This window comes from Mobula hypostoma, chromosome 8 (assembly GCF_963921235.1).
Source record: "Mobula hypostoma chromosome 8, sMobHyp1.1, whole genome shotgun sequence".
NCBI lineage: Eukaryota > Metazoa > Chordata > Chondrichthyes > Myliobatiformes > Myliobatidae > Mobula > Mobula hypostoma.
The window spans coordinates 111,753,857-111,767,551 of NC_086104.1; the positions used below are offsets into that span (position 1 = coordinate 111,753,857).

At 42.1% G+C, this 13,695-nt stretch overlaps 2 long non-coding RNA genes across 2 annotated transcripts in view; one reads left to right on the plus strand and one right to left on the minus strand.

Annotated features, from left to right (window-relative positions):
• LOC134350848 (uncharacterized) overlaps positions 1 to 13,695 on the minus strand; it is a 265,808-nt gene that overhangs the window by 81,014 nt on the left and 171,099 nt on the right. The gene's annotated exons all lie outside the window — the stretch shown is intronic.
• Positions 6,650 to 13,695, plus strand: part of LOC134350847 (uncharacterized) — a 71,460-nt gene continuing 64,414 nt past the window's right edge. Inside the window, exon 1 of the long non-coding RNA XR_010018996.1 lies at positions 6,650 to 7,290. This is a non-coding gene — a long non-coding RNA (uncharacterized LOC134350847). The remainder of the gene's footprint in view (positions 7,291 to 13,695) is intronic.

The following is a 13,695-nucleotide window of genomic DNA, read 5'->3' on the forward strand; positions in this document are numbered from 1 at the left end:
TCCTTTGACAAACTTCTTCACTGTCCATCAATCTTTGTGTAGAGTGTAAACTACTAACTCTCCACCTACATTTTCATCTAGCTTCCCAGCACTGACCCCTGCAGAACACCACAGAGATGATGGCTTTGTGGCCACGTCTGCGGATGATACGAAGACAGTGGAGGGACAGGCAGCATTGAGGAATCAGGGAGGTGCAGAAGGATTTGGACAGATTGGGAGAATGGGCAAAGAGGTGGCAGATGGAATATAGTGTCAGGAAGTGTATGGTCATGCAGAAAATTGAAAGAAGGTATTCAGAATGAAGTGGCAGCATATCAGGAGAGGAGAACAAGGATAACTTTAAGATGAAAGACTCCGATTTAGGGGAAATAGGCAAGATGTGGAGATGTAGAAAAGTGTGTTTTTTGGTATGGTTATGGAATAGACTGACAGGAGGTTCAAAGTTCAAAGCAAACTTAATATCAATATACATATGTGTCACTATATACGACCCTGAGATTCATTTTCTTGCAGGGATTCACAGTAAATAGAAAGAAACACAATAGAATCGATGAAAAACCGCACGCAACAGAGATGGACAAACAACCAAAATGCAAAAGGCAACAGACTGCATTTATACAGAAAGAATAGAAAATAATAATGATAATAAATAAATAAGCAATAAATATCAAGAACATGAGATGAAGAGTCCTTGAAAGTGAATCGATAGGAAGTGGAATCAGTTCATTGTGGAGGTGAGTGAAGTTATCCCCTATGGCTCAGAAACGTGTTGGTTGAGGAGTAACACCTGCTCCAGAACCTCGTATGTGGGACTTGTGGCCACTGTGCCTCCTTTCTGTTGGCAGCAGTGGGAAGAGAGCTTGTCCTGGATGTGTGAGGGTCCTTGATGATGGATGAAGTTTTCCTGAAAATATGTTCTATGGTAGGGAGGGCTTTCCCTATGATGGACTAGGCCATATCCATTACTTTTTGGAGGCTTTTTCATTCAAGGGCATTGACATTTCCATATCAGGCTGTGATGCAACTAGTCAGTATACCCACCACCATATATCTATAGAACTTTGTGAAAGTTTCAGATGACATGCTGAATCTGTGCGAACTTTTAGAAAGTTGAGGCACTGCCGTACCTTCTTTATAATGGCAGTAACGTGCAGGACCCAGGACAGATCCTCTGAAATGATAACACTGATGAATTTAAAGTTGCTGACTCCCTCCACCTGATGAGGGCTGGCTCATGGACCTTCATTTTCCTCCACCCGTAGTTTACAATCAGCTCCCTGGTCTTACTGACACTGAGTGACAGGTTGTTGTTGTGGCACCACTCGGCCAGATTCTCAATCTCCCTCCTGTACGCTGATTGGTCATCACCTGTGATCCAGCCCATGACAGTGGTGCTGTCAGCAAACTTAAAAATGGCATTAGAGTTGTACTTAGCCTCACAGTCATCAGTGTAAAGTAAATAGAGCAGGCCTGTGAAATCAGATTCAACAGTAGTTTTTAAAGGTAATTAGGAAAATTAAATATCAAGAGAAAATTGTAGGGTTATGGGAAGGATGTACAACAGACTGAATGGTTCTAAATGTGGCAAATAAAAGAAAAGGGAGAAAAACGTCAAATGCGATCTTCTGCCCTTCACAGCCCGGCAGCAATGAGCTGCCTTTAGTCATCTTAACTCACTCTCTCTAACTTTCCCAGGACCGTCAGAGAGAGATTCCCCAGCCACTTGAATCTGGGAGTGTCAACTCCAATAGTTTCACTTTCGTGCAGGGCATTATTGATGAGCTTCTGCTCTGCCTCAGACACGTCGAATTGTGGTGTCCTTCATAAATCTACCCGCATCTTGACAGGCAAACCACAGGCTATACTGCTTTTCAGAGGGGGTTTTGAGTGATCCTCCCCATACAATGCTTATAGGCCCCCGTACCGTTGTAGATAATCTGGATTGACCAGACTGACAAACACATCACAATGTGATCTTCATGTGAACTTAAGACTCATTCTCTGTCAAAAACACAAGTATTTGAAGAAGATAAATCCATCTGACAAAAGCTCAGATGATGCCTGTGTCCTGCACACCATTATAGGCAGAACATTTTTTTTATGCAACAAGCCCTCTGAGAACCAGAGAATTAGGAATTTATCCTTTGTTCTGAATGCTAACTGCATAATGTAGAGTTGTACTCCATTGAACTTGAAGCCGATTGATGTGAATTTTGGAGACAGGGAATAGAATGCAGCTCCAACTGCAGTGCATGGTTAGATAATGTGTTTTGGGCCTGGTGGTACCTGAAAAACAAATTAAACCATCCTGCCTTTCAACACTCCATGTTCTTCCCTGCCACCCTGCAAGTTTATCCCCTTTACCCACTGTTCTGAAGAGAGCTGCTGTTGAACCTTGATTCTTGAAGTGAATTTCTGGACTTGCATTCAGAGTCTGAATCAGGTTTAATATCACAGGCATATGTTGTGAAATGTATTGTTTTGCAGCAGTTGTACATTGCAATACCTAATAATAAGCAACTATAAATTACAATAAGAAATATATTTAAAAATTCAAATTACTAAGTAGTGCAAAAAGAACAAACTTAAGCAAAAAAAACTAAGTAATGTTCATGGGTTCATTGTCTATTCAGAAAATCTGATGGTAGAGGCAAAAATGCTGTCTCTAAAACATTGAGTGTGTGTCTTCAGGCTCCTGTACCTCCTCTCTGAAGGTAGCAATGAGAAGAGTGAATGTCCTGGGTGGTGGATACCTAGTGATGAGGCATCACCTTTCAAAGATGTGCTCGTTATAGGGCAGACTTTTGCCCATGGCGGAGCTGGCTGAGTACACAACTTCCTGCAGCTTTCTCTGATCCTGTGCAGTGGTCCCCCTCCTGATACCTGACGGTGATGCAGCCAGTTAGAATGCTCTCCATGGTGCATCTGTAGAAGCTTGTGAGAGTCTTTGGTTCATACCAAATCTCTACAATCGCTTCATGAAATATTGTATAGCCGCTCTCGTGCCTGCTTTGCAATTTCATCATTGCTTCCTAATGTAAGAGAAAACTTGTTTCTGGAACAGCTTTTATTTTCCTTCACATAGAACTGCCTCAGGTGTCTTTGCACTTCCTGCAGACTCTCTGCACTTCTTTAGTGAAATGACCATTAACCCACAAGGAAGATTACATAAAGTAATCTAGAATTTCCTGGAACGTCTACTGTGACAGATTTTCCTGTCCTGGTGTAGGAAATTAGAGTATAAATTACTAAAATTGCTGCAATGGTGTGGTGTCTGTGGTATGCAATGGGGAAATGCCCCTTGGAGTGTGGAGAATATGAGAGAAAGTGATGGCCTATAGTAGCTTCAAGGTATATGCACTCCTGCAGTGCAACTCCTGATTCCCTTCATGTCTGGACTGATTCCACAACCAATGAAATCACTTGCAAGATCTCTACAAATCATAGATTCTTAGAACATTACAGGTCAAGATGGCACCAACGAACAACGATTCCTCAGGCAACATCTTCCAGATAATCAATCATTTCAGCTTTTCTACATCTTCCACTTGCCCTTTTTATCATAATTCTGTTTTTGAAGCTGTTGAAGCCTGGGACTTACAGTCTGTAGTCGATCGAGTTTGCTAGCATTCTGCTTTCCATGAGAAAACTCCAGGAGAGGAATGTGAGCATGAGCTACCACAAGGAGAAGCTCAGAGGTGAGACGAGGGGCCACGATCGACTACATTTCTCACAAATATGGAGAAGAGCAAGCGGTTCTTGAAGAGGCCCGTTTAAAAGTGCTGGATAGTGTTGCAGCCATCGGAAGGGGCACTGGTTCACTTCACTTCCCTTGGAGGGGCCTCTGGGTTGAATCACTGCCCTCAGAGAGGCCACCGTTCCGTGTTGCTTCCCTCGGAGAAGTTGCTTGTTCTTGACGCTTCCCTTGGAGAGGGCACTGGTTTCTCTCACTGTCCTGATATTGTGTCGCTGGGTCCTGACGCTCTTGGAGATGTTCGCAAAATCCGGAGATTTATGTATTTCATATTGGCCACTTTCAGTTCTATGTTTTTTTCATGTTCTTGCCCATTCTTTCTTGTTGCCAATTGGTGGGCTGGGGTTTGGGGTTTGATGTTCTTGTTGCCGATTGGTGGGCTGGGGAATTGGGGCTTGATGTTCTTTTTGCCAATTGGTGGGCTGGGGGTTGGGGTTTGATGTTCTTCTCGCCAATTGGTGGGCTGGGATTGGTAGGCTGAGGGTTGGGGCTTGATGTTCTTGTTGCCGATTGGTGGGCTGGGGATTTGGGGTTTGATGTTCTTGTTGTTTCTCCATGCAAAGATCTGTTAGTTTTTGTGTGAGGGAGGGGGTGGGGGGTTGGGGGGTTGGGGTTTGTAAGTTTTTCTTTCTTCTTCTTTTCATATGGGGGGATTACAATTAGAGGGAAAGGGGGATTGACGTCTTTCTTTCAACTACTTCTATGATTTTCTGTATTTTGTAGCTATCTGGAGAAGGTAATTCTCAGAGTTGTATTCTGCATACTTAGCTTGATAATAAAATAAACCTTTGAACATAGAAACAGGCCCTTCTGCCCATCTAGTCCATGCCAAACTATAAGTCTACCTAGTCCCATCAACCTGCACCCAAACCATTTCCCTCCACTCCATCTACTTACCCAAATTTCTCTTTAATGGTGAAATTGAACCCACATTCACCACTGCAGATGGCAGCTCGTTCTCACTATCCTCTGAGTGAAGTTCCCCCTCACGTTCCCCTTAAACAAATCACCTTTCACCCTTAACCCATGACTTGTAGTTCTAGTCTCACCCAACCTGAGTGGAAAAAGCCTATTTGCATTTACCATATCTCTCTATCTATCTATCCATCTATCAAATCTTCCCTCAATCTTCTATGCTCCAGGGATTACTTGAATTCATGGCCCCAGTGTGATGCAAGAAATGTGATGTTACCTGGATTGGAGAGTATGTCTTTATAGGGACATATTGGAAGCTAGCAAGCAGTATCATTGTAGATCCATCACACCCTGGACATCACCTGTTTCAACTCCTTCCTTCTGGTAGGCGCTTTAGATCACTGCATGCCAGGACAAATAGATACAAGAACAACAAGCAACACACATCAAAGTTGCTGGTGAACGCAGCAGGCCAAGCAGCATCTATAGGAAGAGGCGCAGTCGACGTTTCAGGCCGAGACCCTTCGTGAAACGTCAACTGCGCCTCTTCCTATAGATGCTGCTTGGCCTGCTGCGTTCACCAGCAACTTTGATGTGTGTTGCTTGAATTTCCAGCATCTGCAGAATTCCTGTTGTTTAGATACAAGAACAGTTTCCTTCCATATGCCGTCAGTCTTATGAACACTTGAATTTTAGTCTATTATAAGCCAAGTCCACCTGTACATACACAGGTATACCTTATTGTATATAGTTCACGATTAATTGCACTATTGTTTTGTTTGCTTTTTGATTCTGTACAGCGAGAGCTCAGGGAAACCGGCATCAAATTCCCTGTATGTGTCCACATAGTTGGCAATAATAAAGGATTCTGATATTGACCGAGCTAGGGATTTTCTCTTTGGACTGAAGGAGGGTGAGGTGTACATGACGATAAGAGGCATAAATTGAGTGGATGGCCAGAGACTCTTCCCAAAGAAGGAAATGGCTTAAAAATTGGGGACATCATTTTAAGGTGATTAAAGGAAATTATAGGAGGTGGGTTGGTTGTGGTAAGTTCTTTACACAGAGTGTGGTGGTACTTAGAATGCCCTGCCTGGGGAGGTGGTAGAGACAGATAACTGAGGGGCATTTAAGAAACTCTTAGATAGACATATGGATGATAGAAAAATGGAGGTTTATGTAAGGAGAGAAGGGGTAGATTGATCTTAGAGTAGGTTATAAGGTTGGCATAACATCATGGGCCAAAGGGCCTGTGGTGAAACTATGTTCCAAACATGGCAGCCAATTTTCGCATTACAATCTTTCATAAACATCAGCGTGACAGTGATTGAGACTGATTAAATGCTTAAAGAAAATCAACAGACAACATCTCATTGTCTTCAAATCAGTGTCATGATGTCTTTTATATATCACATTAATGCAATATTACTGCACCTAAAGGTCAGACTAATCTTGTGTACTGAAAACTCTGAATGGGACTCTCACTTTCACTCTCAGAGAAAATAGCGCAACCAAGTTTAGCAATAGTTTAACAATAGTGCTACCTACTTTAGCAATAGTGCTACCTAGTTTAGCAATAGTTCAGTAATAGTGTTATCTAGTTCAGCAGTCTACAAATTAAACTGCACTCACATAGTTTCTGGAGGACACACTTCATCAATGGAATATTCTTATCCAAATAAGTTTCCAAATATATTGTGAAGCAATTTAAAATTCAGAAATCTGTTTAATCAATTCTGAGGCATAGTAGACGCTTTTGAGGGTCTTTGATTGTTTTCCCAATGCTCTGGTCAAATTTTACCCTTAATCGATTGCACTTACTGAAGTGTTATCAAATTACTTTTCCAGGAAATTTTGGTCCAAGGTCGCAGCTGAAAACACAAATTAATTGTGTAATTCAAAGAAAACATTGTGTCTAAATCTCTTAACCTGCGATAACGCTTTGAAGCAACCTCCCCCACTTTCCAAGCAACACGGATATACTTTCAGTTTGAGTGGTGTGCTAATCAAGCGCACAGAACATCACACTTGTACAATGGGTCAAACAGGCTAGAATTAGTGCAGCACACTAGTCTGCTTCCAGATTTCTGATGGTTTGTCAAGATCGATCGTCTGCATTATAACATTACTGGCTGAAGACGGCTGCACGGACGTTGTTTGCGGCAGCAGAGCAGTGTTAGTTAAGGCCTAAGAGTGGGCCCCAGTGGCTGAGGGGGGCACACCAATGTGTCCTGTGAAGTTGATCGAAGATAGTTTAATGAAGTGGCCTGAGAGTGAATGGAGACGACTGTCCCTCGCTGCACAGATGGCTGCTTTGTCACTGGTGACACCTGCCATCTGCTTGTTTGTCTAAATGATGTTGGACGGGCCAGTGCGAGGACCCAATCTACTAAACTGGCTGCAACCGGCCCTGGGTGACCCCCTGACCTCTGTGTCAGACAGGTCCAGTGAGTTTGTTCTTTCTGCTCAGCGTGTACTTCTTTATGTTGCTAACCTCTCTCTGGCCTCTGAGTTGCAACCCAGCTGTCAGCGGATGACTCACAGATTGGAGACCTTTGTCAATATTCACCACGAGCAATCTTCTACTAAGGACTCACTTACTCAAGGGCATTTGAATCCAGGTAATTTTTTAAAAGACATTTCCTGAAAATGCTGTACAACTCTAAGCAAGTAAAAAAAAAATTTTGAAAAAGACGTGCAGATTTGCTTCTCTGTGTGAAATTAAGTATTTCCCTTCAGAATGTGTTAACTCCATAAAGATTACAAAAATGTTTCAACATCTAGGAGAGTGAAATAACCAAAGTGCATGAGGTGGATTGGTAATATTGTTTAAGTACACAAGTTGGGAATTAACTCTGTTGTATAAACTAAACACAGGAAGATGCAGTTTATCTTTCAATTCAGCGGGATTGGGTAACAGCAGAGAACACTGTGCGTACATGACTAGATTGTGCATTTAATACGTGCAAATTACTAACCATGTGGAATTGTATTTTCCTTCAAAGAAATGTTATGGAATGCAGACTTCACTGAGGGGATCTCTTAAACCAGGGAAGGAAGTCTTTTTTTGGAGTGAAAGGGGGCAACGAGTATCCATCCTGTTAACAGAAGACTTCACCATTTACTTCTGACTGGAGGGGTGGAGTGGGTCCTGGCCCTCCAAAACTAATGGTCTCCAGTGTTCAAAGTATTCAGAAGAGGGTCATCTTTTGGCATAGATAAAAGCACAAGGTGGCAGATCTGTAGTGAAGTAGAGTTGCATGTCTGTCCCCTGTCTTTAACTCCTGTGCTTGGAGGCAATGGTTGTTAAGGGTGGAGTGATTGAACACAAAGGTTTCATAGCGTAGGAAGTTACAGGAAAGGCAATGCAGACGGGGTGAAAATTCAGCAGTTGTCTCCTGGGCATTGCACCCGGGCACTAGCCTCTGTCCTGATACCTGTGAGAGCTGGTTTCCACCATGCCAGGTGAATCGCATTAGACACCATGGTTATTTGATCGTTTGTTGGTTTGTTTATTTATTTATTGATATATTGCGTGGAGCTGGTCCTTCTGGCCCTTCGAGACACGCCACCCAGCGATCCCTCGATTTAATCCAAGCCCAATCACGGGACAATTTACAACTTACTCCCTGTCGCAGGGAGAACGTACAAACTCCTTACAGGCAGTGGCAGAAATTGAACATGGCTCACCTGAACTGTAAAGCACTGTGCTGACCACTACACCAGCAACTCTGGCTGCAGTGAACAGCAAGCCTGATATCTTTCTGCACCTCATGGTTGACGAATTATGTGGGAATGAATCATTATGAGGATGATTACTAATGGGTTCACAAAAGCTTAAATAAGCTTGGTCTTAATTAGATCAAAAAGGGGCAGCGCAGTAACATGGCGGATTAGTATGATGCTTTCCAGAGCCAGCAACTGTGGTTCAATTCCCGCTGCTGCCTGCAGGGAGTTTCTATTTGTCCCTGTGACCACATGGGTTTCCTCAGGTGCTCTGGTTTCCTCCCACATTCCCAAAGATGTAGAGGTCAGGGTTAATAAGTTGTGGGTATGCTGAGTCAGCACCAGAAGTGTGGCGACAGTTGCGGGCTGGCCCAGCACAATCCTGAGACTGTGTTGGCTATTGATGCATCTCATTGTATGTTTCGAATGTACATATGGCGAACAAAGCTAATCTTTGCCTTTATCTTTTAATCTGACCAAAACAGGCTATGATGCCCAATCTTTCTGGGGAGGTCAGCTCCAGCTACTGTCTTAGTTTGGAGCCTCTGTAGTGTGATTTCATTGCATTGATGTGATCTCATTTTGCTAATGGGCTTACCCCAGAGTCTGTTGTAGAATGATGGCAAAGTTCACACTACCAACCTATTAGTACCTATGCTGCAGAGTGCATGGTGACTAAGAACAGGACTTTTCTGCAGCATGTGCTTATTGTTGGGTTAGCACTCTCGTCTCTGCTTTAGATTATTGGTTCAAGCCTGGTCTTTTGAGTCCATCTTCAAGGAGTGGTGTCTCAGAAAGGTGGCATCCATCATTGAGGACTCCCATCACTCAGGACATGCCCTCTTCTCATTGCTACCATCAGGGAGGAGGTACAGGAGCCTAAAGACACACTCACACATTGATTCAGGAACAGCTCCTAACCCTCTGTCATCCGATTTCTGAATGGACATTGAACCCATGAACACTACCTCACTACTTTTTTTATTCCTATTTTTGCACTATTTATTTAATTTAATTATTTAATATGTACACCTACTGTATTTCACACTTTATTCTCTGTATTATTATGTATTGCATTGTACCGTTGTCACAAAGAAAACAAGTGATACGACATATGCTGGTGATATTTGACCTGATTCTGATTGTGATTCACCAATATGGAACTGAAGAGTTGCTGCAGTAATAGAGGTGCCTTAAACTCAAATGTTAAATTACATACTTTAGGGCATTTAAAAAACAAATACAGAGGCACATGGATGAAAGAAAAATAGAGGGCTATGTAGGAAGGAAGGGTTCGATTGAAAGGGAAGGGATTGTAGGCCAAAAGGTTGGCACAACATTGTGGGCTGAAGGGCCTGTAATGTGTGCTGCAATGATCTATATTCTACCAATTGCGTCTGCCTTTCAAAGTGGATGTGAAAGACCCCCTGACGGTATTTGTTGTAGGCTAGTGAGTTCTCTTGGCCAAGATTCCTTCATTAATTGACAAGTTACAAACATAGCCAATTTCAGATTCTGAAATTGTTTTAGTCTCTCATAGATGACAGAATTAAAACACAACAAGATCAAAATATATAATGGTCTTTGATGCCTTGGGTATCTGAAAGGATCTTTAGATTTCTGAGGGCTACATGGCCTCCTCTTTTCCCAATGTAACACCTGTACTCTTAATGGCATGCTCCCAAAGTTGAATAGCTTGGCAACCATCATTATCTGGACCTTTACAGTTTATCAAGGTGTCTGGAATTTACTTAACAGCAAACAGAAGTTCAAATGTTGCCATTTATCTCTGTAATAAATGATTAAGCATTGAGTAAAATACCAATTGAAGCAATTAGTAAAGGGGGATAAGTTAGAAGACAGGCAACAAGAATATGGCTGGCTGGTATTTTCTGATAGTCCATATGGAGTATTAGTTATATGTGAAGTAGGTTTAAGTCCCACAATCACACACTCAATGCCTTCAGCACATCTGTCACTGATTGCTAATGTTATGCAGCATCAAAGACCAAACAAAGGGCAAGGGGGAGAAAGAGACTGTGGAGGGGGAGAGATTATCCTTCACAGAGTGGTTACAGGCCAATAATCGATTACTGGGCGGTGTCTGTGCTCTTTCCATCCTCCGTGCAGGGACTCATATCTGTCAAAATCTGAATGTTAACTTAGAGTTTCCTCAGAAAAGAAAAAAAAACTAAAAATGCAGAAGGTAAAGGCAGCCATGAGACACTTGCTTTGATCCAGGCTCTAGAGAAGATTTGTGAAAATCCAGATTGAAGGACTCACTTTTCACTATCCTGTTTCAAAGAATCTTATAAGGTAGATTCTATGAAACAGATTCTACATCCCAGCTCTTTGAAAAAGCTATCCAATTAGTCCCACTCCCTCATTCTTTATCCACAGTCCTGCATATTTTTGTCTTTTCACGTGTACACCCAATTTCCTTTTCAAAGTTACTTTTTAATCCACTACCCTTTCTGGGAGGGCAGTAGAAATTCAAATCTTCTCTTTCAGCAATTGCATTAAACCTCTAAAACTCTCGTACACCTATTCCATCTGTCAGAATTTACGAAGGAAGTGCCAGGTTCATGTTTCAGGTTGGAAACTGCCTGATTTTTTTGCTCTAAACTTTCAGTCACCAAGTAGATAAAATTTGATTTGATATGGTGACAATTTTTGTTCAGTAAACTAATTTATGCTTTCAATAACAACTTGTATTTACATAACACTATTAATGCAGTGATGCCTTTTGAGACACTTTGCTGAGGTGTTATTGGAAAATGGTTGACCATCAAAGGCAGAGTGTTTGCTCCATGGGATGAGTAATCACAAGAATTTTAAATTACAAGGGAGGCTTAAGTTGAAAAGTCTGAGGTTTGAGGCATAACTAAAGAACACTGGTGGGTTGAAGAAAGTTGGGTTTGCACAAGAGATACTCACCACTAAAATCGAGGCGAGAAGACTGCAACTAGCGGGGCACTGTCTACGCCACCCTGAGCTACCTGTCAGCCTAGTCATCATATGGGAGCCCAAGCATGGGAGGATGAACCCTGGGCGCCCTCCCAAGACTATGGTCAACACGCTCCTAGAAGACAGAGGCGCGACTGATGTAGATGAACTGAACACACTGATGAGGGAGAGGGAGAAGTGGAGAGTCTGTCATCATGCCCGATGCCAGTCCTCTAGGCCTGAGTCGACGTAGTAGTAGTGGTGTGAGTTGTAGGATTGGAGCATATGGCAGAGAAAGCTGCACACTGAGAAAAATTGCCAGTTTGTCAGAAAGCACAGAAAGTGGCAGCTGAACAAATTAAGTCATGAGCAGAAGTGCTTAGCAAAGAGAAGTAGTTAAATAGTTTCCTGCTTAACATCCTCACACTCAGCAGGACACCAGGTTTACCCCATTTCTTCAGGTTATTTGCTAAATTCTAGCAGGATTCTAGAAGAATATTAGAATTTCAGTTCCATCCAAAGAAATTTTGTCATGAGTCAGATGATCCACTATTGAGAATTTACAGACTGTTAGGGTGTATTCTGGAGTTAGGGTTATATAGCAAATATTAATTTCAACAGCAACCAATCTTCAGACATGAGTGTGGATTCTGGATTGAATTTACAATGCAGCCCTGAGCAATGATTTTCCTGGGGTTGTAGACTGGTGTTGATTGCAAACCAGACAATGCTGATTAACATTCACTTTGGTGTGTCTGGATTCTGGGTGCAAAGAAGGAGATATGGGAAAATTATATGTCACTCAAATAAAGCTTTGTAGATACATTGTAACTATAGAATTGTCCTGTGGTTATCTTTGATCTTTAGCATATAAAAATGTCATGCAATATTGAGTTGGGAGGCCTCTTCTTCCATGAGTGTCTCAATAGGATGCCTGCAGCTGATTGTTGTTAAATAAAACATTTCTATATCCACTAGCTCCAGTGTCTCTCTGGTGACTTTGTTCACATTACAACAACTACTATTCTGATGCAGCTGAACTTCTCTTGTTTCACACTGTTCAGTCTACATTACCCTCATGAATGAGCTACCATCTCAGTAACCTTTCCCTTGTAGGTAAACTGCATTTCTCCAGGGTTGCTAGTCTGCTTGAGTTTCTTCCTGGAGGTTTCATCATGATCACCAATCTCCGGCAATCCTTTCCAGTCATAGAATCAAAGAATCAGGGAAAAAGCCGCTTGACTAATCAGCTTCATATTGGTTCACAGTAGGACAAACCCTCAGTACTGCTCACTCATTTTTCCCCATGTCTCTGTAAATTACTTGATGTGAAGTGGTAACAGCCCTTACAGATAGTTCCAGATCATTACTACTTGCTCTGTGAAAAACTTCTCTTCTCACCTCTCTTGTAGATTTTGCCCATCACTTTGAATTAGTGTACCTGGTCCCTGAGACTATAAGATAAAGGAGCAGAATTAGGCCATTCATTCCTTCAGGTCTGCTCCACCATTTCATCATGGCTGATCCATTTCCCTTCCAACCCCGTTCACCTGCCTTCTCCCCGTAACCTTTCATGCCCTGACTAATCAAGAACCTATCCACCTTCCGCCTTAAATGTACCCGGTGACCTGGCCTCCACAGCCACCTGTGGCAATAAATTCCACAGATTCACTACCCTCTGGCTAAAGAAATTCTTCTTCATCTCTGTTCTAAATGAATGTCCCTCTACCTCGACTCTCCCACCAAAGGAAATATCCTCTTCACATCCACTCTCTCTAGGCCTTTCAACATTCAATAGGTTTGTTGAAAGGCGTAGATAGAGTGGATGTGAAGAGGATGTAATAAAAAAAACCTTTACTGACCTTACCTAAACACTTCATGATCTTGAATATAAAATAATAGCTCTTGTGGAAGCCTGAAATAAAAGCAGAGAACATTGGAGACATTCAGTAGGTCAAACAGCATCTATAGAAAGAGAAACAGACTGTCACTTGAAGATTTTTCCTGCAGCCACTTGATGATCTTGATTCTTCAACAGATTAGAAAGATTTCCATTTATAGTTCTTTCGAAATCAGCCCAAAGAACATTATGGTCCTTTGAATTCTAGTCACTGTTGATATACATAGGAAACAATTTGCACACAGCAAGCTCCCACAATGATATTGAACAAACACAGATAGCTTGATATTTTTCAGAATGTTGCCATGGTACTTTTCAGGATCATTTAGGTGAGAAGATGTGGCCTGAGGTTAATGATTATTCCAAAGTACAACAACGTAGCACTGCCCTTATACTGTACTGAGATGACATCTCAAACTATGGTGCTCAACTCCCTGGAGGAGTGTCAAGCCTG